Source organism: Strix uralensis, chromosome Z, assembly GCF_047716275.1.
Source record: "Strix uralensis isolate ZFMK-TIS-50842 chromosome Z, bStrUra1, whole genome shotgun sequence".
Lineage (NCBI taxonomy): Eukaryota > Metazoa > Chordata > Aves > Strigiformes > Strigidae > Strix > Strix uralensis.
In genome coordinates this window covers 38,098,451-38,119,465 of record NC_134012.1, presented here as the reverse complement: position 1 = coordinate 38,119,465, position 21,015 = coordinate 38,098,451, and the positions used below count along the sequence as shown (strand labels likewise).

The window sequence follows — 21,015 nt, the reverse complement described above, 5'->3', positions numbered from 1 at the left end:
ACTAAGAAAGTTTATTCTGTATGTTGTGAAAAACACTAGGCTGCTCAGAGAGGCTGATGACAGAGAGGATAGCTAAGCCTCTCTGCAGCATTCACAGCACCGTGTTGAATGTGAGCTGTTTGCTTGTCCTTGTGACTTTGCCTTTTCCCAAATCTGTATTGCTGGACTGGCCTGGCAGGTAGGAAAGTTGAGTCCCTGTGAGATCAAACACCTTGCCTGGTCCCTGGCAGAGCTGTGATGAGATGAGTGCAAATTTGTGACCTTCAGTGTCACCCTTGGTCCATCTTAGGTGTTGCCTCTGTCGTGGGGGGGATTTTTTTTCTATCTATAGGAAAGAGGAAAAAGTTTTGGGTTGGTTCGGGAAATGGGGAAGGTTTCTTCTCTGGCCTAGTTGCCCTGGAAGTTCCCGTGCAGTTTTGTAAGGGAAAGTGTCAGGGCTGTGTCTGTGGTGGAGCTCACGGGGGATGCTCTGGGCATAGCAATGAAGCAAACACCTTGGAGGGAAGGGTGGTGGATATATGTACCTTCTCTTATGCTCTTGCTTACAGGACATCACCTGGGTCTGCTGAGGCTTCCTGGAGTGCTTGAATACTTGAACTAGAGGCTGTGGGATAGGAGTGTGATTCCCACAGGCCCTGCCGGGGATCCCAGCTCAGGTACCGGGACTTTGCTGCTGGGTTTGCTGGTGCCTGGAGGCAGAGATGTGCTGGAGAGGCTTGAGACATGGTGGCTGTTCCAGCCAGCACCCCGCTCCTCACTGTTTGCAGGGACAGGATGGTCCCGGACATGGCACAGTCCTCACATTGTCTTTCCTGATTGCAGATGAATTTCTTCCTGACAAAGGATCTCTTATTTACCAAGATTTCATCTGCTCCTGCTGTTTACTGCCCACCTGAAATCCTCCTTGTCTCCTGCTGGCCTTGTTGTTGTCCTTCCAGGAGCAGCCAGTTGTGCCTCTGCCGCAGTGGGGCGAGGGATGGAGTCGGATGGGGTCAGTGGTTGGCAGCTGACAGCTGCTTTTGGTTTCCATCTGTTCCCCTCTTCCCTTTTAATGAGATCGGGTGCCAGGATGCACTAGGAAGACTTTTCAGTGTGAGAGGAAGTCACAAGTGGGGTACTCAGATCCCTGTTTTCATCCTTGGCAGAGAGAGGCTGCTCAAACCAAACCTGCACCCTCTTGAGCTGCTCCTATAACAGACCTGGTAATGGGAAGCAAAAGCTCTGCCGTGAGGCTGACAGCTCCGGCTTGGGTGGATCTGTCCTGCAACGCTGAGCCTTGAAACTCGGAGATGTTTGTGCTGGTGGTCACTGAAATGCAAACATGGCTGATTCTGGACCCACTGGGGTGCCTATCTTTTAATTTTTTATCCTCCTTTTTTTTTTTTTTTTTTTTTTTTAATGTGGCTACTGTCTTGTCTTCTAAAATCCCAGCTGTTTTCAATGATATCAGTGGCTTGGCAGATTCATTCTTTCAGGCCTTTGGTGCTCCCTGCACAGACCGATCAGCATTTCTGATGAACCAGTCTGATTTCACGAGTGGCTCCACTCCTGCTTTGTGTTTTGAAGGGTTTTCCCCTCTGCTTTTGAGGCCGTGTGCTTATTACAGAGCTGTTTTTTCACGAGTGGGAAGGTTTCTCTCAAGGAGAATCTGCAGATGTTTGGGGCTGGTTTTGTTGCTGGCTCTTTGATTCATGGTAGTTCTTGGGATGTGTGAAGGGTGGGAAGAGGTTCAAAGGAAGAACCTGAGGAGCTCGTTTAACAGTTCAGCTTGGACGATCTCTATGTGGAAAATGAAAACTTGCCCTTCTGCTCCCACTGCCAGGATGTGATGTGCTGGGAGTCAGCATGGAGACCTCGATCACGTCAAAGCTGTGGAGTCTGACAGTACTTCCACGGCAGAGAGCAGAGGCTCTTTTGTGGGGTGCACTAGGTGCCCTGTTTAAAAATCATAAAGCCCTGGCTCAGGTTCCAGTCCAGGACTGCCTCTGTGTGGCTGTTCTTTAACAAAATGCCCATTTTTTTTTGGCAAAAGACTTTTGGATACAAATGCAGTCAAATATTTGACAAATCCAGCAGTTGCTTTGGGATTTTGCTTGAGTTCAAACTCAGCAGTTGTGGCTGTTGCATGGTTGTATTAAGCCTCTGAAGGCAACTGCCCAGAGCAGGTAAAACTACATTCCACTTTGCCTTTTTTCTTGATGCCTGTTCACATTGTAACTTCCTCGCCCAGCAGAGCTGGTGCCTTCAGGCTGCCCCAGCACCTCTTGGCACAGCCCGTGTGCTGCAGGGAGCTGCACCCGCTGGCCTGGCAGTGGCAAGGAGACCAGTTTGTCCCTTCAGTGCTTCACAAGGCATAAAGAAAGCAAGTTGCTCCTTTCCCAGCACTGCTTCTGAACACGCTGTGGTGCTTTGTAGCTGCCGTGACTGTGCCTGGGGCTCCTGTGGGCTGAGGCTGAAATGCATGTCACGGGCTGGGTTTGTCCCTTCCCTGTGTCCCACTTACAGCTCTTGTTTTTTCTAATCTTCCTCTCCTTTGCTTCAAATCACAGAAACAGATGTTGGTGTTTGAAAGCGCCCTGCAGGAGAGGTACTGGACCTGCTGGGGCTTTGGATGACTGATTTGCTGTGAAACCAGGAGCCAAGGAGACCCGTCCCACTGCAAATGGAGCTGCCAAGTGATGCCAGAAGCTGCAAATGCAAACCAAGCTGTGGTGGACCAGGTAAAGCACATTGTTTTTTTTTCTTGTCCTGGAGAAGTTGGAGGGAAGGACCACTTGTGGTATTTAGCATGGTCCTTGGAGCTGACCATGGAATGATCTTGCTGGGCTGTGGGTGCTCAGGTATTGCCATGGTTTTAAATGCATGAGATGTCCAGTGGTAGAGAGTTGCCATGTGCTTGGGCTCTGAAGGAGGCTCTGTGCCCTCCTTGGGTGGAGGAGAGGAGGGCCTGGTGCTCCCCAGCCTGTGGTGCCCCATGGCACAGGGTGGGATGGAGAATGCCCTGGCAGGACCCTGCCAGCTGAGGAGAAGAGCTGGGTGTGGAGGAGGAGAGACTGACCCCTGCTCTGCCTCTGTGACTGTGAGAGGCCACTAAGCCCTGCCCCTACAGTGCACTGGTACTGCAGTGTGTTTCTGCCCTCAATATGGTGGGGACTTAGGTGTCTTTTAGCTGCCAGAGGGAACACAAGGCCAGGAGAGTTGGGATTAAGGTAGAGTGAGCCCCAGAACAACTATCGAAGCATCCTGTAACTGTGTAGGTGATCAGTGCCCTTGACAACTGTCCACTTTCTTGTTTAGGTTGAGATGCCTAAGGGCAGTACCCTGCTGAGTCAGGCCTGAACCTCCATCCAGAATCGACCCATCTTCCTGTGGCGTTGTCTCCTGTCAGTCACAGCCTCACAGTTACTGCCTTGCTGACCTCCATGTCAGAGATTCCCCTTGAGCTGTGATTAACTTGTTGAGGCTTGTAAATTTTCTTCTGCATTTACACAAAGACAGCTGGCTGGATTAAATGGTTTCGTAGTATTACAGAAAAGGAAAACCTAGGAGGCATTACATTTGTTGGGGCCAAGGACTTTGATTTGTTTCAAAAAGTAGTGGGGAAAAATGAGTTTACTCTTTTTGGATTTCGTGGTTGCACCGCTAATGTCAGGGTGTGCAAAATGTAGACATTTGAGATATTGTCTTCATTTAGAAAAGGAGTAGAGAACCAGCTCAGGGTTTGGAAGTGAGATGTAAAATAAACAGAAAGTGAGGAAAAAAATTGATTCCGAACATGGGAATAGAAAGGGAGAAAGCAAACCCAGGGCTGTGTGTTGAGGTGTGTGCTACCAAAAAAATCAATGTTCTCCCCTGCAATGTGGGATTGCATTGCTCAGGGGAAGGCAGGAGAAACATGTCTGAAAGGAGCCAACTTTATTTCCCTTCTTTCTCAGAAGAAAACAAGTACAAACCCTGCTTGGATTAGAGAGGATTATGGACTGCCCATTTGGGAATTCATGTTTGGGACTTCGTGACGATGCAGCTGGGTAAGTGATCTCACTGCAGTTATTTGGTAGGAAACCTTTTGATAGCATCTAAAACGGTTTGAGTGTTGCAGTCAGTCCCTTCGTTGAGCGCTGGAGTTCTTCCTTCATGGGTTAAAACGGGGGAAGGGAATGCTCCCATGGATGGTGTAAGCTGTCTGTGCCAGCACTGCCCTCCTCTCCCTTGGTCCTCACTGCAGCCCTTGTCTTTGTCTTTGCTGCAGCTCCATGTCCTCTGCAAGACACCAGCTGTGCCCAGTTACTCTGTGGGTTCGATCTGGTGAGTGCAGCACTGATGCCAGGAAAGACGTTTCTGATGTGCCTGTGTCACCCCCCCAGGGGCTCTGGTCCTGGTGTCCAGAAGCTGGGCAGTGCCTGTGCTGGGGCTTTGTCTCGGATTCTGCAGCAGGGCTGTGGGGGGATGCAGGCTGATGGTACCCTGTGTCCTTCTGGCACTGCAGCAAGAGAGAGGTTAATAATGCCACACACCTGCTGCTGGCCTTGGCTGTACTCTCGTGTGTTTCTGCAGGAGGATGAGAGCTGTCAGTGGCATTTCCCAGGGGATGGGGGAAGGATTTTCAGCCCTGTAGAGCAGCTCCCTGCGTGAACCAACAGTTCCCTGTGCCTCTGAAGAGAGCAGGGCCAGCAGCCTGCTTTGGTCAGACCCTGCTAGGATGGAGGAGGGTGGCTTGTCTGAAGTGCTGAGGGGGCTGGCTTGCTTCTGTGCTGGGCTGTGTGCCAGTGTGATCCCCGCTCCATGCCCTGGGCTGCTCCACATGTGTCCTCTTGGAGTCAGAAATGCAGGCAGCCAGCTGAGAGCCAAGTGTGAGCTGGGAGTGATGGCTCCAAGCTGAGCTTACTGGTAACAGTTGGATATTGTGCAGGAAAGCAGAGGGGAGCTCATGGGGCAGAGGGAGTGTTGGCAAGGGAAGAGGGGCTTGTTGGTCCCTGAGGGAGCAGAGGTGGGTATGTCCAACCCCAGGAATGGAGAGGGGGCAGCGATATAAACCCCGTCCCTCCTCTGACTCCATGGTCCTGAGCATCTACGGTGGTGAAATTTCAGCTTCTGGGCTCTCTTTTTGAAAGCGTGGGTCTCCCCTAGGGGTAGTGGCTGATGCTTCCTTTTGTGGCTGGCTTGCAAGCCTTCTTGGAACCGATAAGCCCAGTCATTGGGAAGAAGCCCGGAAGAGACTTGGTCCTCCTTCAACTTCCCTGTCTCAGCTGCACCCGTGTACCTGGGCAGGGAGCTCTGTGAGAGGGGGGATTGTCTGAGGAGTTTTCCATCTCCAGGCATGGTGAGGCCCAGGACTGGGTCAGAGAGCGGAGCAGGGTCAGCAAGGGACTGGCTGTAGCCGCTGCCCCGTGCCGGGGTAATGCACCCGGGGCTGCAGCTGTGCTGGAGCTTGGCAGGTGTGCTGGAGGCAGTTTCAGGACCTGCTTGCTGTGCTCACTGGGGGCTTTGGGCGTTGAGCATCCCTGTCCCCTCTGCCTCCGTGTCCCGGAGATGCCCGCCTCCCCCCACCCCCGGCACATCACCGCTGTTGCCATGGCAGTTTGGGGGCCAGCCAGGATGCCCAGTTGCCCTGGAAATGGGGGCAACAGCCTGTCTGGCATTGGGGATCCTCCCGTGAGTGTGTCCCCGTGGCCCTTGCGGAGTGAGAGAGGTGAGGGATCCTGGGGTGGGGGGGGTGCCTGTGTCCCCTCCCCGACCGAAAGCCGAAGGGTGGCTCTGGGTGCCGGTGCTGCCAGGAGGCTCACCCATGGGCAGGGGGGTCTTGGGAGCGAGGCTGAGCAGGGACCGGGGCTGCGGGGGAACTCGGGGGGGGTGGTGACACCCCCTGCCCCATGCCACAGGGCTGGGGGCATCCCTTGTGCAAGAGTGGGGTGCCTGGGGCAGGGTGGTGCCCGGGGCAGGGGGCCCATGGTCCTGCCCAACCTCTGCTGGCCGTGGGCTGTGCTCACCCTCCTGTGGGATCTGTGTCCCTGCACGGCAGCCGCTGGTCTGGGGAAGGTCTGAGGGGGGAGGTTGCCCCCGGAGCACAGGGCAGGGGGGGCTCTTGTGCTGGGCGAGAGGCACCTGGAGGATGAAGCACTTTCCCTGTCAGGGGCTGGGAGCTGGAGCCTCTTCTCCCCCCAAGCGGAGCTGGGCAGGGAGCAAGCTTTGCTGCCAGAGAGAGAAAGTGCCGGCCTGTCTCCCTTTCTTCCCCGGGGCTGCGGCTGTGAGTGCACCTGGGCTGTGGGTGAAACGTGGAGGGAGGGGGGCTGCCTGCCTTGCTGCCGCTGTCCTTGCCCGCCTTGGTTTACACATGGCCTTTGGGCTGTTTTGGCCTGGAATCTGTTTTGCATGGTGTGTACATGAGGGCTTAGATTATTCTTGCTCTGTCTAGAAAATGCTGTGGAGGCTGAGGATGAAAAATGCAGCAGGTCGCCTAGCTGGGAGGGACTGCAAAGCCAACTCCCCCTCCCTGTCCTTTCCCTGCATTTGAAATCCATAGGGATTTTCTGAGCAGCAGTTCCTGCGTACATCCAGGGAAAGGAGCAGTGGGCTTGGCAGTGCTAGGTCTACAGTTGCACTTGATGATCTTAAAGGTCTTTTCCAGCCTAAATGATTCTATGAAATGTGGTCCAGATGCCAGTAAAAGCATAAATAAAAAGGGAGATGCAAAGTTGCCAAGCCAGGATAGCAGAGATCGGATGCTGGGAAGGGGAAAATGGTGCTGTAAATACCTAAGGCGGGAGCTCCATAGTATGTGGAGCTCCATAGTATGTGGAGCTGGGGACTCTCCAGCACACCCTTGGAAGGGACCCTTGGTGCATCTCACTGTCAGCAGACAGCTGAAGTTCATTAAATAACAGGAAGGTGTAACACTGGGCTCCTATTCATTCTCTCAACTATGGTAGAGCTTTTGTAATAAATTGCGGGATGACAGTACCAAAGTGATAAAATTCAGAGGGACTGAATTTCAGAGGTGACGGGTGAGGCTTCCTGGGTAGCGAGACTTGATTTAGAAAGCACTCAGCCACTTAGCTGTGGGCTGGAGGGGCAAGAGATTAGTCCTGGAAATCCTCCTCCTTTCCTGGATCCCTTGAGATGCTTTTTATGTGATAATTATAGCTAAGCAGGTGAATTCTAGGCAAGAAATGTGACCTTTCTACTTAAGCCTGAACAGGGCAAGATGATGTAACTGAACAAAATTGTTCAACAGCATCCTGCGTCTCACTTGTAACAGATCTCCTCTATTCCTCTTCCAGCAAAGTGTAATAGGAAGGCAAATTAACCAACTACGCCAGAGGGAGATGGTTGATCTTTGCATAAGGAAGAAGGCAGAGGCTTTATTGTGCATAGTGAAGCAAGGTTCAGACACCAGCCTGTGATCCCACAAGAGCCGCTGGGTGCAGTGTATTGTAGGGCAGAGTGTGCCCATCTATCCCCAGCCTTTAAGTTTGGAGGGCGATCAGTTGGTATCCGACAGCTCTGAGGCTGGTGCTGCTGCTCCAGCACGAGTGACGTGGGGTCCCTTGAAACAAGAGCTCTGGCACGGGGCACAGTGACAGCCACAGGATCTGTACAGGCACGGAGCTGTGCCTCTACATGGAACTTGCCTTTTTGTTCTTCATGTCCTTTAAGCACTTTGCTGTTGATTCTTAATTTCCCGTCCCTGTCAGCACAGTCTCATCAGAGCTCTGTTCAGTTTTATTTTACCAAGGGAAGCTGTTGGACACATGCACAAAGGGATTTGGGTGCCTGAGGGCCGTATCGAAGTGCTCACATCAGCTTCTTCCTCAGCACAGCTTTTGCCAAGCTCCCGGGCCCTGAAGGCCTTTAATCCCAGCTCTTGCTGCAGCATGGCCTTGTGTCCATAGGACAGGGCTGTGCTCTGGGGTTTCTTGCAAACACAAAAGGAACCGACAACCTTGTCCTTTCCTGAAACTGTAAAGGGCCCAGTACCTCGGACATGTACAACGCTGCAGCTGTTTTGGGGGGAGTGAAGGAGTGAAGTTACTGCCTTGCTTGCAGGCTGTGTGTAAAAGTTGAGGGGAAGAGAATGTTAATCTTTGCATAGATGATGTGGAACAGAAGAAGCAGGACGGAATATGATCTGTGATTTTACTCAATGTCAGGATGCAAAAAATTTTAGAGTAGAGCTGTGTTTGAGGGCGCTGGTCTTTCAAGTCCCAGAAAATAAGTGGGCAAATCCATCTGTTCCTTGGTCCAGTTAGCCAGAAAGGGAGGGAAAATTATTTCTAGTCCAGAGTAGTGCTTAGTAAATGTAGATGTTTATCTTTGATTTTTGTTGGTTTGCCAAGCAGGAAAGTGTTCTGATTTTGTTGACACTCGGAGCAGCAGCGATCCGTGGGTTTGAGGCTGTTCATAATATTCTGAGCACTTAGTAAGGTCAGGCACGAAGTCACGTCGGGTCAGCTGCTCTCGTGAAGTGAAGCAGCTAAGTGACGTTTACCTTCCTTCTGTTCCCACCAAAAAAATTTAAAGAGTAATAAAGGACAGTTTGGATATTAATAGCGGTTTAGTTCATAATCCCAGTAAATGGGGTTCCAAAAGTAATGGAAGCGGGGGGAAGGTGAGAAGTGCCAGCAGGCCCTGGTGTGTGTTTGTGGCTCGACCGTGGCTCGTTTTCCGCTGTGCTCTGGCCAGCCAGCCAAGCCGTCCGGTTTTGCTGGTTGCAGAAGCATCTCTGGCCTTGGAATGAACACGAGGGATTTGAGCCAAGCTCAGCAAGGCCTGACCTCCCCTTAGCCCCGTGCCAGCCCCTGCACAAGGGCACTGGGCAGAGGCACTGGGGTGCGATGCATCTGCTGAGCGGAGCCCAGTGGGTGGAGCTGCTGGGTGAGGGCGTGGGGGGAGCCGGGGTTCAGTCAGGAGTTAGTGCTGTGCCTGTCGGGCTGCGCTTCGCAGGGTTAATTTATGACAGGGCGTCCCCGAGAAGGACAGGGGTGGTTGTGCTGTTTGTGCATCAGTGTGGGCCCGTGCCAGAGCCCTGCTGCGGGCGGGCTGGGAGGTGTGAGGTGGCAGCAAAGCAGCTGAGCTGGTGGAACTGGGATCCGGGTTAGGACCAAGCGTGGGGAGAGGGAAGCAGCTCATCCTTTTGGAGGGGGGTGCTGGCACCACTGTGGGTTGTGTGTGAGTGGCTTTGGAGGCTCTGTTGCCCCCCTCGGTGTTCCCCAGAGAGGGAGAGGTGGGGGATGCTGGGGGGGGTGGTGGCTGCATCCCCTCCCTGGCCGAAAGCCGGAGGGCGGCTCTGGGTGCCGGTGCTGCCGGGAGGCTCAGCCGCGGGCGGGCGGGGGGGGCTTGGGAGCAGGGCAGAGCAGGGACCCGGGGTGCAGGGGAGCTCGGGGCGGGGGGGGGGGGGGTGTGACACCCCCTGCCCCATGCCGCAGGGTTGGGGGCATCCCTTGTGCAAGAGGGGGGTGCCTGGGGCAGGGTGGCGCCCGGGGCAGGGGGCCCTCGGTCCTGCATTTGAAATCCATAGGGATTTTCTGAGCAGCAGTTCTTGCGTACATCCAGGGAAAGGAGTGATGGGCTTGGCAGTGCTAGGTCTACAGCTGCACTCGATGATCTGAGAAGTCTTTTCCAGCCTAAACAATTCTATTAAATGTGGTCCAGATGTCAGAAAAAGAGTAAATAAAAAAGGAGATGCAAAGTTGCCAAGCCAGTATAGCAGAGATCGGATGCTGGGAAGGGGAAAATGGTACTGTAAAGACTTAAGGCAGGAGCTGCCGCAGTAAATGATAGTATGTGGAGCTGGGGACTCTCCATCAGACCCTTGGAAAGGACCCTTGGTGGATCTCACTGTCAGCTGACAGATAAAGTTCATGAAAAGATATAGTTGTGGCTGGTGGGACTGCACCCACAGCAAAAGGCTTTTTTGTCTCAGGGAATATTTTTATGGAGTTTTACTTCTATGAATCTTAACTCTGCCACTTAAATATGGTCTAATCACGAAACAGTGTGGGACGGCCTTATGTTCTCCACTTAGGAAGGATGCCACAGCCTGGAGACACAGGTGTATCCTTTGGGTCTGCTGTGAATGGGATTCTGGATTTTCAAAGTCTCATTGTTACTCCTTCCAGGTTTGCCTAGTCATGGCCACTGGCAAGATTCATCGGTCCATGGGATCCTCCAAAACGGCTGATGGACTCCAGAGTAAGGTGGCAGTACGTTGTTATCCGAAGCTGGTCAGAGAGGCAGAGCAGCGTGTGACTGTAAGTACCTGCTGGGGGCCGGGTAGGAGCTGGGTTAAGGCTGGAAGCTGCCCCTGTCCCTCCTCTGCCTTCCCCTCCCGTTGTCAGGGTGCTGTGGAGCCAGGCACTACCTCCCCAACTCTTTGCTGCCGTGCTTCTGTTGGAGGGGGCTGTCATGGTGCAGTGGGGGGTGGACTGTGTTGCTTCAGGATAAAGTCCAGGGTCTTGCCTGAACGTGCCAGCGGAGCTGAGATAAAGGAATGTACTGGGCATTGCATAGGAACAGCTGAAGCACAAACATGTGCTTCCGTCCATCCTCTTTGCTATGTGGGCAGTAACATCTTCTGTCACGTGGGCATACCTGCCAGTGCTGCCCTGGCCACACCGCTGGGCAGCTGGGCATGTGGTAGGCTGCTCAAACCGCCTGGAGTCTTGACAGGACACAGCTGGTTCCAGATAGAATAGCTTCCAAAAGAGTTGTTTCATGGTATCTCGTGTCCTGTGTGGAGCACAGATGCAGCCCTGCAAACAGCAGTGGATCCAGGGCGATTCCTCCTTCCCATCCACAACTGTCCCCTTTGCTGGCTGGAGCTCCCTTCACTGGAGGTGACCCAGTGCTGAGGCTCTGTCAAGGAGACATCTCTGTATCCTTCTGTGGAGGGGTCTGTGAGGCCAGAACAGAGAGAAAACAAGTGCTAATGGAAAAGAAATAATGAAAACTTGGACCCATTCCTCTCCACCTCAGTCTTGGCACAACGCTGCTTTTCTGCTTTCCTCTGACTCATCCAGCAGTGCCACCTCCAGCTGCGTGTTGGTTGTGAGCACTGTGCAAGGGTGAAGTTAGGGGATGTCTGATAACTCCTCCCCGCTCTCTTCAAAGGTCTCTGGCTCAGTCCAGCAAAACTCAAGAGGGTACAAATACCCGAAGAGCAGAAATCCCCAAACATGTCACATCATCTCATGAAGGAGAAGCTAATGGGACAGAGCCACTTGCTTAGAGCGTGTGTATTCCGCTCTATATCATTAATTGACTGATGTTAAATATTTCAGCAGGTAATTTACGGGACTTCCAGGACTATCCTAGTGGCTGTGATCACAAATTACTCATCAGTGGCACTTGAACGAGAAAAGTCTTTCTGCAGAAAGGCATTTCTGTAGCTCTTGCTGGTGTTTTGCATTTCAGCTGACTCCCTCTGCCTTCCTGAAGGAGATGTCTCTTACCACCAAGCAGAGGCTGGCCAGCACCCGAGAGATGAGGTGGCCCCGGATTACCCAGCTTCTAGACATGGGTGAAACCTCCCATCACAAGGTAGCCTTTTCCTGTCCTTTGCCTTGCTGTTTGATGTGACATTTGAAGAGGGTGTGTGTTTGTGACAGGAGTGCCTCCGGCTCATCTGAATACCTCCGTGACTAGGGCCTGTTGTCTTTTCAAACTGCTGGTGGTGGTGGAGTTCCTTCTGCTGGGGAAAGGTAGAACGTTTTTCCCTGGTGAGAGGTTGGAAGTCCTGATCTGTGCTAAGTCAATATAAATAACCTCTGCTGAAGTTGGTGGGTTTTGCTGGAGTTTAGCTGATACTGGGGGAAGGCTGGGGCAGGCCACAAGGGCCCGAGCTTGCCATTTTCCATCCTCCTGGTGAAATAGCCACCTCGTGCTTTGGTGTAGTCACTGTCAAATGCTTGGGGTCATGAGACTCCCTCAACGGTGGCAGCATTGGCCTTTGAAGGCTGAGGGCCTATAGTAATTACTTAAGATTTAACAAAACCAAGTGCATTAATGTTTTGGGTTGGAACAATGTGTGGGACCTTTACAGGGTGTTAGATTTTGCAGGCTGCCAGATATACAGGGGAATTGCCCTGGGCAGAGGGGAGTGGAAGTGCGTTCTCTGGATCACTTAGATGTATGTTTAAGCTGCTTTTCTCACAGGACTGCTCACTGTAGCACACAGTCCAAACGGGTGGATCGCTGAGGTAGGCTGTTGAGTGGAAAATTGGCAGCAAGAGACCTGTAACCAATTGGTTAAGGATTGCCCTAGGCAGCACAGGAGGTTGGGAACGCATCAGATGAGCGCACACATAGCTGGCAGCGTGCTGCAGGCACAAGCTGCCGTGTGAGCGTGGCTCCTGTGGAGCAGCAGGAGGCCTGCCTGGGTCTTTTGAGTGGGAACAGTGCAGCTGGGAGAGGGGAGACAAAGCAGGGAGGAATTTTCTCAAGTATTGCCTCTGCTCTGTGAACATTTGCGGTTTGTGTATATTTTCAGACGTGCTTCTGCGGTGGTATTAAATGAAATGGCAATAATGGAATATAATAAAGCATCTATTTAAAGCCTGTGGATAAAGGAGATACCAAGTCCAGTCTTACTCAAGTTGCCCAGTAATGCTGAGAAAAGAGCTAAACCTTACCACTATCCAGCATTCACCTCCTTTGTCTTTTTCCCAACTACTGTGTTACTTTCTTTTTAGCCTTACCTCCTCTGGTAGTGTGGTCTTCTAAGTGGTTTCTAGGCTCTCTATCAAAAAAGGTATTTAGGGATGTGTGGGACTCAGTCTCTCTGTCTCAGAGCAAAGATCATCCCAAAATTGTTTCCCATGGAGTCTCATGTAAATTCTTGGGTTTCGCTTGCTCCATGAGTGCTCGTGGCTCTTCCAGGAAGTGCTCTGGAGCTGTGTGACCACGTTAGCACAGGGCTCTGCTGGCAGTAAGCGCTGCCTTGCATTCTGGAGAAGGAAACCTGGAGGAACACCCACCAAAAGAGCTTCTTAGCTTGAGCCTGCTCAGTGTGGTCCAGAAACTTTTGATCAGCTCAGAACACAGGTGGGGGGCTGTTTCCCTAGCGTGAGCCACGTGGACGTACTCACCAAGAGACTGTACTCCACTGGAGATCGGTAGGATTCTTTCATGAATCTTTCTCCCAGCAGCTGACCCTCCTCTCACCGCTCTGTCTTGCCTCTCCAGTTCTCAGCAGTTGACCTGGAGCAGAGCTTGTTTCAGCCTTTTCCTTCAGAGGTGGTATTTCAGAACTACGTCCCCGTCGAGGTCTACGAAGTGCCACTGATTCTGAGGAACACTGACAAGGTAAGTGCTGGGATGCGGAGCTTTAACACTGTGCTGGAAGAGGAGAGCAGTGTAATTCCTGTGGTTTACAGCATAACAAGTTACCTGCTGCAGCACAGCACATCCAGAATAAAATGTCTCACCACCTTTATTTTGCAAGACGGTGGAAATCTTCCCATGCTGGGAATCCTCCCCCTGATTTTGGCCGTGCATTGGTGGTATCTAACTCAAAGGAGCTTTTCTAGTCAGTGTCCTTCCCCTTGAAAGCCCTGGATTGATGGGAATGTTGAGGGTTGTACAGTTCTTTCTGCTCTCCTGCTTTACCTCGAGTGTGCACCATGTGCTGGTGGCTCCCTGGTTAATCTCGGTTTCTGGCAGGACACCTCTGCCTCTCACAGCCTGTTTAGCTGCCTCTGTGCAGCTCACTGTCAAAGCCCAGGGCTTGAGCCTTCTCCATGCTGGAGGAAGTTATGGTTAGTGGCATTAGCACTCCAGGAAGGGTGTTTTGAAGCAGCAGGGGAAACGGACTGATTTAGCAGAAGCAGTGGGAGGCCTTTAGGTGCCACTTTAGGCTCCTGCTAAGGTTAATGCAGTTCTGCTCAGGTTTTTCTAAGCAACGTGGCTCTCTGCTTTCCCTTTGGAGAACCACAGCACATCCAGAGTAATGTTCTCTTGAAGGTCTCCACCTTCACTTGAAAAAATTGTGATCGTTTGAGATTTCCCAGGAAAGTTGAGAAGGGAGAAGTTGAAAAATGCCAGCAGTGTTGTTGCACTGTAAGGAGGAAAATTGAGACCTTTTGAATTTCGGCAGGGGAAACGTTTGCTTGAATGAGGCATGTGCCAAGAGCAGCTGGTGGGAAAAGACAGGAGGGAGGAAAGGAGCTGAGTGGGAAGGTGCTCTGGGAGAGAACATTGTACATGCAAGGGTTTCTCTTGACACGTAAGAGTAAGTGTGCTGGAAGCAGAGAATGTTCAGAAAAAGAAAGGTGTAATTAAAGATACTGTTCTGTAATAAAGAGTAAGATGTGTACGTGAGAGGAGGGCAGGATGGGCAGGTGGAAGTGTACGTGAGAGCACGTGAATTAACCCCCCCTCCAAATCTACCAGTCTTGTTGGAAAACAAACAAGTGGACAAAAAAAGCTGTCAGGGCATGTTGCAGGTGGGGGAACAGCAAGAGAAGTCAAAACGTATTCTGAGATAACAGGTTTTGACAGGGACATGGTTGGAAATGGAAGACCCTTTGGCAAAGACAGTTGCAGGGTGGTCCCTCAGTTGTTCCTGGAGAGTCCTGCACCATTCCTGGCCTGGCGTTTAGCTTGGGAATACTGGAAAGAGCAGCGTGGGTGCCCCTGTCCAAGGGATACCATTCATGGGGTCCACGCTGATTCTGGGCACTCTTTGCTGTGGTATCCTCTGTCCTGATTAAAATGTGCCTCAGCTTCTCTTTTTTTCCTATAGCTCTGCTTTGTTCCCATTAAGTCTTTTGGCTTCAGCTGCTCTGTTATCCAGACAGCACTTCAAAGTATTTGACGTTGCCAAGTACCAGCCAACAGGCAAACAGTCAATTTGCTCTATTCATGCTTCCTCCAGTGGAAAAGAACATCTGCATCAACATGTCTGCTATTCCCAGTAAGAAATAATAAACTTGTACAGCTGCACCTTGTGATTTTTATGCCCTGTAAAGGGGAGGCAATGTGTGAGCTGTTGATTTTTTCCAAAAGGAGTTAGTTTTGAAGCTAGTAAGACCTCAGCCATTGGACAGCTCTGGTGTAAAAGTAAGATCAGCTTTAAGGAAAATCCTTGGCATATTTAAGTATACAAGCATAGAGATGATAATCCCAAGAGAAGTGGTTATATTCTAATTTTGTTGGCTTTTGGTGATGTCCAGCAACATTGTACTCTGTCTCAAAGTTTTCTCACCAGTTTCACAGATTCCTCCAAATCACACTGACCTATACTGCATGGTAGCCTGAGGTTGTCTGATCCATAAAAATCCAGCTGACAGCAAAGTATATATTCCAGATAGAGGCTCTGTAATCATTCAAATACAGAAGTGCTTTGCTGTATAGTTACTGCTCTTCCCTGTGTGTTGTAAAATTGCTTTTCTGTCTTCAGGCTGCTCCTCACCACCCTCAGCGATGTTCTGGGTGGCTTTTGCTGAAGGTCTTAGCTCATCTCCCAAGGGACTTGGTGACCAAAATGTTTGTCTGCAGTGTGAAATTGGCTCCTGGAACTCGCTGTCCCAGGGCACTGCTGGGAGCAAAGGACGTTTGGAGACTTCAGGACTGCCTTGGCCATGGGTTATCAGGCTCGAGCGGGTGGTGAAGAATGAACCTCCATTTTTCCCAAGCCTCACGTGCGTTTGTTGTTTATCAGCGAAGCTGCCTGTCAGTCAAAATTGCCTGTTTTAGACTTTCTGAGATGAGATTTGATGCTCAGGGGTTGATATCAGTGTGCTAGAAAACACCTATTTGCTGTGTCTGTGCTTGTGGTATCCCAGAGGGCAGAAACTTGCAGCAAGGTGCCTGCCTGGACTCCTGGGTGTGGGGAGGAATGCCCAGAAATCTGCCTTGCCTGCACTGGGAGCTGCCTGGCTACAGGCACCAGGCAGCAAGAGCCTCCAGAGAGCCGAGAGTGGCTTTTAATAATGAAACCACACTGTGAGTCAGTGCTGGTCATGTATCTCAAGGCAGAAAATGCCTCTGAAGCCCATAATTGATAGGCCCAGCCTGGGGGGTTGTCTGGCTTTCCATCATTTTGGCAAGTTGACCGCTCTCATCTTCTGCATCAGACTTTCCTTGTAGTGTATTGGGCTTCTCCCTTGCTTCTTTACAGCCCCCTTTACATTCCCTTAGCCATCTCCTTGTTTCTTGTCTCCTTGTCTTTCTATGTTCCTCGTTTTGCTCTTCAGGTTTCCTTTTATTCCCAGTAGGGCCACAGTGTCTGTGTCTCCTCCTCTTGCTGATCTGCCTGCATGACTGTAGCACTGCAGCTTGACTGTCCCACTCAAACCCAGTATGTTAGTAGTGAATTTCTTCCTCCCCCCAGTATAACAGGTACTGTTTTGCCTTCAGGTCTTTCATCCCCCTCCAGAGGCATGACTGCTTGGGTGTGTGCAGGCAGAAGCCCGCAGGTTCTTTGGGCTGGTTGATATGTGGACTTGATTCAGGTATTATCGCTCGGTGCTGCTGGTGTCTCACCTGCTTGGTGATTCCTTCACAGCAGGGCGTTGCCCTACTGCCTCTGGCCTAGAGCTGTTTTGCCCTGGCAGGATGGATTCCATCCTGGTGTATTAGGTGAATGTACCTCTGTAAGGAACTGAAGGAATTGATGCCTCAAACATTCATCGACACAGAAAACCTCCAGGACAAGCTGTGGCCTTTGTGATTAGTCTAAGGAATGTCACCCGAGGGAGCGGGAGTGTATGGAAGGCTGCACCCCCCACTCCCTTGCAGTTGTATTGACAAACTACTTATGTGGGCCTCAGAGTGGGGAAACTGAGTGAAACCAAAAGTTTCCCCTCAAGCACAAAGACCGCTAATCACTGTCTGCACTGTGTAAGCCCGGTACTGTGTGGCTCTATTGTGTAAGCCAGACACCATGCTTGCCTTGCTAACGACTTTGTGCCTTCACCATTGAAGAGGCGACAAGGCCTGACGAGAGGTGAGCATTTCTGCCCCAGAAGCAGAAGTATGTTAATCAGCTGATAAGATGAAACTGAAACTTTGCTGTGTGTGCACCCACCACGCAAGATGGTCGGACCTGAGACAACTCTGGATCCAGGGGTGCTGATCCAGATTTCTTTGACTCTCTTTCTCACCTTTCTATTTCTTTCCTTTCTTTTATTTCTTACAGATTTATAAGAGATCACATTGTTTATTATTCTTTTCCAAGTTTAAATTGTTTTCTACTGCAAGTAAAACATTTTAACCGGTCGTTTGGTGTCATTTCACCTTAATTTAACCCAAGGGGATCACGGAACTGTTGCGACTTCCTGGGCTTCCAGTCTGGGTTGTGACAACCTCAAGAGTTAAAAGTGCTTTGGAAAGGTGGTTAAGGCAGGATGTCCCCAGGGCATGGCCAGGTATTTTCTCCTCATGTTTCCATATGAGTGGCAAAATCATAGTTTCCTGTCTTTCCTGCAGGTTTTTCGGCTGGTGAAGGTTGTCTTGGAGACGTCGTCTTACTTCAAGTTGACCAGCCCCGGTGGTGTGTGCTGTAAGGTAGCACCTGGCATGTGTTCAACTTTCCGCATCCAGTTCAACCCTGAGGAGAACAAGGTGAGACTGGAGGTCCAGAGAGGTTGGTGCCTTCAGTGGAAGCTGAACCTGCTGGGCTGGATTCAGAACAGGGCATCTGCTGTGGGTTTTGAGGACTGTCCTGGTTCCAGTGGGGTTGCCCTGGATCTAGAATGGGGGGAAACGCTTTCCCCATGGTGAAGATTATGCTCTCATAGGCTGGAGTCTCTTATGTGTTTCAGGCCATTTTTATCCTTCAGTGATGGAACATTTAGTGTCATGTCTGCTGGTTTCAGAGATAAGAGAGTCTTCCGTCTGTGGTGGGGCGGCCTCCCAAGGTGTTGGTTTCTGGTATCTGTCCAGTGCTGTGTGATTATGGGTTTGCTCCACTAACGGTAGATACAGAGATCTGTTTAAAAGTGACCTATTATTTGGAAGACCCAAAGTGAGCCTGATCAGAGTGGGGACCGCCACCTTTGAAAACTGGAGTCACCTTAATGCCTAGCGTGTTGGACACGGTAGCGAGACAGCGGAACATTATGTCTGAAGTCATCGCGGTTTTTACGCACTGGTTATAGCCCACAGCCTGCTGTGGGGTCTGCTCCAGGCTGTGGTCGGGCAGTCTGCAGCTGGTCCCCTCTTGGCACTGCAGGATGCTGTTAGCTGCTGCAGCAGGGACTGACGGGCTGTGCTTTCCCTCCCTGCGCTTCCTTGAGCGTTTACGAGGGAAGATGCATGTGGAACAGTAGGAAAATGGCAGGGTGGGGTACTCAGATAGTAGGTGCTTTAAATTCCCATGGGCTGCCCATCCCTTTTATTTTAGATGGCTTAGGCTGCAGGATTGAGTACAAAATTGCTAATTCAGAAAGACTTGCTGAAGATGAAACACTCTCCTGAAATGTGATACTCAGTTCTGTAGGACGTTTGCTGCAGTTCCCTTCCTGGTATTTTACCTTCCAAATAGGAGAAGCAAAAGCCCTTCTGCAAGGTCCAGTGTGAATATTTGATACGTCTAGGGAAGAAGATCCTTCTTTATTCTTTTTACATCTTGGCTGTGACAACATCTGTTACAGCAACCTTAAACCCCAGCTGGTGGGTAGCGCTGGGTGTTAGTTGTTGTGTTAAAGCAGTAGCTCTGTGTCTGTGCCTCCTCTGGCTGCCTTAGGTCCCTTCCAGGCTTGGAGGGGGCGGGTGTGGGAAAGCAGGAAATCCCAAGCACAGAGGAATCTGAATCTGTTCTGGTTAAGAGTTTGTTGTGTGCAATTCCTAAATCAAATTATCTGCTTGCTGCTTCAACAATGATAAAAATATCAGACGGCTTCAAAGCACCGAGGAAAAAAGATCAGGACAGCAAGCGAGTGATAAGATGCAGAGGTTCCATCAACTCATGGATAAGAGAGCTGCTGGAGGTAATGGCTCCTGGCCCTACTGCAACAGTTTTACCAGTGATTTCAGCGGGGGCAAGGGGATACTTGCAGCCCTGCAATGGCACACCGTCCATCTGGAGATGGATCTGCTCCTCCCTACAGTGAAATGATTTGGGTGATTTGATTTGCCTTCCTACTGCTAAACGCCAGACAGCTGGGGGAACTGTCTGTCTCTTTTGTGATCAAGCCAATGCCGGGGAGCAGCACAGTTGAGTTTGCTCTGGCAGGGCTGTCCCAGTGTCTCCCATCTGCAGCTCCTGCTACCACCTGCCTCAGGTAGGCATGCTAACAAGGCATCAACCCTGCAGCAGAGAGGAAGCAAAGCTATTTCCCACGTCCCCTGAAGCTAGGTGAGCTGGAAAGGGAAGCTGAGATTAGACACAGGAAGAACTCTTAAGTCTAGGGTAGAGCTGGAATAGGCTGCTGAGCGCAGGGGTGGAATTGTTAGTGCTTTTAAGTACTTGTCAGACATCTTGCAAGAATAGTTTGGGTGTAGAGCTGAGCCAGTTCTGGGGTGGGGAGATAGATCAGATAGCTTTTTAAGGGAGTGTGTTCCCACCCTTGTCCCTATAATGCTCTGGGAAGGGGTGGGAAATACACACTTACCCTATGCTCACTTGAGATTAAAACAATTCCCGTGTCCAGCTTGTTAAATATTTCACCAAAGATTGCGTGTTGGTTGTGCCTGTGGCAAAGTCCTTTTGAAAATGCACCTGAGCATCCCCTGGCCAGTGTCAGTGAAGTCGCTGCGTTGCTGGGATTGGAGTTAGTGCTGTGGCACAGCTGGGTGCTTAGTGGAGCCTTTGATCATCTGTGGTGGTGATCGAAGTGGGTTCTTGTTACTACTGGAATCCCTTACATGAAATTGCTCTATTTTGGTGCCTCCGAATCAAAGTATCAGATAATTTTGTCTGGTTCTGCCAGCTTGTTGTGAAAGCAGGTGAATCAATGGGATTGGTTCTTCTTTGCAAGTTAACAGCCCTGTTCAAGTCATGCTGCAGGAATGAAAGGTTGCTAAGGTAAAAAGTACTTTGACATTGCTGGATGCTACTGTTAGAGTCATAGAAAACAGCAGTTTTTCTTCTGCCGTGGGATGGTACTGAATGCACTGTGCTGAGATTGTTTCTTTCCCTGCAGGATTATTTCTGCCAGCTCACCTGCATCACAGAAAGGGAAAAGTTTATTGTGCCAATCTGAGCTATAGGTGCCCGAGCTATCCTGGACTTCCCTGACCAGCTGAACTTCTCCGTCTGTCCAGTCAAGTACAGCTCCCAGAAAACTCTGCTGGTTCGCAACATCGGTAACCGGGAGGCTCGCTACCGCATCAGCAGTGAGAGGTAAAGGAACTCGTCTTCTTTGTGTAAAACACTGTTGCATGATAACGTGGTTGGTAAACAGTAACAACAAGGAACCAGAGCATCTGAGCTGCTGTATTGCAGCCGTAGCTGGAAACGGGCAGGACACATGGGGTTTGCTGTTGCTTATAGTGTTTTAAGTGTGTTAGGCGTTGGAATGGGCTGCCCAGGGCAGTGGTGGAGTCCCCATCCCTGGAGGTGTTCAAGAGTCGGGTTGACATAGCACTTAGGGATATGGTGTAGTTGGGAACTGTCAATGTTAGGTTAATGGTTGGACTGGATGATCTTCAAGGTCTTTTCCAACCTAGACGAAAAGAAAAAAAAAAAACCAAAACAAACGCGTGATGCAACCTTTGATAAAACTCTGCATGCTGCAGCGAGGTTTTGTACTGCAGTGGTGTCTCTGACACAGCATCTTGCAAGAGTGATTCTGTTAGATTGAAAGAGCAAACGAAGGAAGGCAACCTGGCTGCCCGTGGGCTGTGTAAGATGCTGCGTGGCAGGCGACAGCTCTAGGAGCTCAGTTCCTGTAGACCAAATGCAGTGTTAAGAAATGGGCAAGCTGTGAGCTGGTGAGAGAGACATTTAAGAATTTACCAGCAGCTGTGTCTTTATTTGCAAGTGCCATTAGAGATCATAGATCAAAGTAATTGGTATTGAGGCTCTGACAAGAACACTGTGTGGTCCAGGAACTTTGTTTTCCAGTAGGTTTGGTC

At 50.8% G+C, this 21,015-nt stretch overlaps 1 pseudogene; it reads left to right on the top strand.

Moving 5' to 3' along the window:
* The window catches only part of LOC141938238 (hydrocephalus-inducing protein homolog), an 84,183-nt pseudogene that overhangs the window by 28,778 nt on the left and 34,390 nt on the right, over window positions 1–21,015 (top strand).